The sequence below is a fragment of the Monopterus albus genome, unplaced genomic scaffold, assembly GCF_001952655.1.
Source record: "Monopterus albus unplaced genomic scaffold, M_albus_1.0 scaffold96.1, whole genome shotgun sequence".
NCBI classification, from domain to species: domain Eukaryota; kingdom Metazoa; phylum Chordata; class Actinopteri; order Synbranchiformes; family Synbranchidae; genus Monopterus; species Monopterus albus.
This window is the reverse complement of record NW_018127976.1, coordinates 3556075-3559086: the sequence shown is the minus strand read 5'-3', so window position 1 is coordinate 3559086 and position 3012 is coordinate 3556075. Positions and strand designations below refer to the sequence as shown.

At 39.7% G+C, this 3012-nt stretch overlaps 1 long non-coding RNA gene across 1 annotated transcript in view; it reads left to right on the top strand.

The window, feature by feature from the left end:
* Nucleotides 1–2632: 2632 nt before the first annotated feature.
* Nucleotides 2633–3012, top strand: part of LOC109965100 (uncharacterized) — a 1637-nt gene continuing 1257 nt past the window's right edge. The window contains exons 1-2 of the long non-coding RNA XR_002275590.1: nt 2633–2669; nt 2926–2981. This is a non-coding gene — a long non-coding RNA (uncharacterized LOC109965100). The remainder of the gene's footprint in view (nt 2670–2925; nt 2982–3012) is intronic.

The following is a 3012-nucleotide window of genomic DNA, read 5'->3' as shown; positions in this document are numbered from 1 at the left end:
GCGTGGGACTACCAAAATGAATAAGTACTTGAGTATCTTATGCTTTTGATCCATGTCATTGCAAGCTGATGTGTGTCAAAAGCGCCACTGGCATGTGGACTTGCATTAAAAATAATGTGTGTGGGTGTTTTGACACTGTCTGTGTGTGTTCCCCTTAAGGGTTACAGTTAGCCAAGTAGTATTTATGGTTAATGTTAGGGTAACTCTCCAGGAAATTAATGTACAATAAGCCACTGTAATGTCCCCACAAGGAATGTATGTATATGTGTGTGTGTGTGTGCACAGAGGTACCAGCATACACACCTGCTCGCTTCTGATTGTTTGCAAGTTCAGACTTAGGAGGGAATGAGCCACCACTGTGCTATCACATATTGCTGGAACTATTATAAGAAGCAGAGCAGCAAACAGCAGCAAAATACTGTAAACTTACTTACCAACACACTGTAGAATTAGTAATAACTGAGTCTCATTTATTGGAGAAGAGACAAATGATTTCCATGAGGATCATATGTAGCTTTTTTTCTTCAACACCTAGAGAAATTACACTCCTTAGACAGTGCACTACAGTATATCATTTTTATTCCATGCCGGATACATGATCTCAACTTTTATCAAGCTTATATAAAGGTGACCTTTATAGAAAATAAGCACGAACCCTCTGATACATGAAGTTAATTCCAGGCAACATAATGCAGGTGTTAGCATGGAATATCAATGCAACCATCTTATGTGTTTTTTTTTTTGTTTTTTTTTACAGGCTACAACTATCCCTCTGAGCAAGGAAACTTTCCCCTCAGTGATATGGAGCTGGTGAAAGATATTCCTGTGTAAAATTCATGAATTCATAACTTTGAGGGTATATTTCACTACTGATCTATTGGGCCATGATAAGAATTCAAAGGTGAATAGAACTGGAGGACATCTTCAAAGCGGTCGAGGACATCACAGGAAAACCAATGAGGCACATTGCCCTCCTCCAACATCCTCTGAATACATTCCACGTGCCTCTCCCCACTGTGATACGCTGTCAGAGAAAAGCAGATGCCATTGTGGTCCTCTGCCATTAACTTGATTTACTTAGGGGTTTCAGTCAAACTCTGACAAGAAAAAAAAAGTGGTTGCATCAGGAGGTTTCATTAGAATTCGTTAAGCCATGCAAAGACACAAGAAGAATAAGGACACTTGAAAATTGCACTCCCACTGAAGGACACTATTAATCAAACACAGGCAGCATCTTGTTTTTTTCTCAGTTTTCTTCTTCTTCAACATTAGATGTTTCTGTTCTTCTGGTTTACACTAGTTCCATGATAGCAAGTAATCAACACACCCACTAACTCGTGTGAATTCTCCAGACTATAAGGTGCTTTATTCACATATGGGCTCCCACAAACATTACGCAGCCTTTGTACTAGGTAGGTGACAGGGTAAAATCTGCAGCGTGCATTCACACATACAGCTCCTCTGGGCAATATCTAGTTAACTTCAGTTTGTCAGTGCATGTATAAAAGGTGTTTAAGATGTAGTACATAAAGAGCCAAGACAGCTTTCTTGGTTTCTGCTGGAGAGAGAATGGCTAAGAGACACAGAGTTTGAGAGAAAAAATGCAGTAGCTGAGATCTACCAGATACTGGTCCATCAGTGGTGGCCACTTAACTGCTTGAAATGCAAGAAGGAACTGATAAGTACCTCTATGAAAGTCCCTGTCTTTCTCTTGAAGCACAGAGAATATTCATGTATCTCCGTTAACTTCACAACTGGCCTAATCATAATAATGCCTGGTTTTAAACTGTTCCAATTCATAGTTCATGGGCCTCTCATCTACGCCTCATTGAATTTTATGACTCAGGCCATCAGATACAATCAACATCACAACAGAGAAAATATATTTAATGGGTGGAAAAGTCTTTTCTGTGATAAGAGATTCCCTGAGAGACCTGCAGGTTAAGGTTATGGAACAAAAGCTTTCCCTGCTCAAATGTTATTGTGGTTCATGTCATGTCTGCCTGGCAAGTACACTGTCTGCCTTGGCAGTCACAGAAGATGAACCCTATTCATTTTTCTGGATAGGTTTACATTGGAAACACACTGAATGTGGATTTGTAAAGAGAAGGATGTTTCCCTGAAAGTGGGACATTTCAATTCCACCTGTTGCCTCACATTCTAACAAGTTAACATATTTCTAAATGCCACATTCCTTCTATTGTTTCAAGTTTGCACTCAAAACAAACTGCAACAAAGAGCTAAAATTTAATGGTGAGGTGGGAAAGGTCACGAATTACAGCATCAACCAGGTGAGGCCTGTCTGCGGGTCATCAGGCAGCAGGATAAGCACTAGAATTAAACGTGCTCAATTCAGGATATGCACAAAACCAGTCCACCCATTGCAAGTGTGCATGTGTAGCAGATGAATATGCAGTGTGAACATTCTCAAAACCTTACAGTGCATATTATTTTATTTTGGGGGGTTAATGCCCACTTCTATTGTTGAGATCTCCATGTAATGCATTCAGTTCTTTCTTTCATGTCATATTGTTCAATAATTTTGCATAGATGTGTTGCCTTGAATGGTTTTGTTGGTCAGGAGCTTTTATTTTGAAGGCCATTGCCCCGTTATCTGGTTTCCTGTTTCATTGCGGTCCTCCTCAGCTACTGTGGAAAGCTGAGGAGAGGTGAGCTGTATACTCTGCTCCTGTAATTTTAAGTGTTTTATTTCCATAAAAAAATGCACTTTACCGTTCAGACTGTTATAGCACAGAGTTATAAGCCACTGTTTTCTGTTGCTAACGGTGTGAAAATTGTTCTTTCCTGTGTGAAGTACACAACTTTATTAACGTGCTAACTACCCATAGTTGCAATGTTTCAGCTAGGTTGAAGCACGTTGAAGGTCTCACGTGGAGTCTGTTGTTGCCTTTTTCTGCCCTTCAGATGTGAATAGAGAGACCTGACAGATGGATGTACTGATTTAGTTGTGTTTCACACAGGTAATAAGAGTGTTTTATTTGCATTATTATT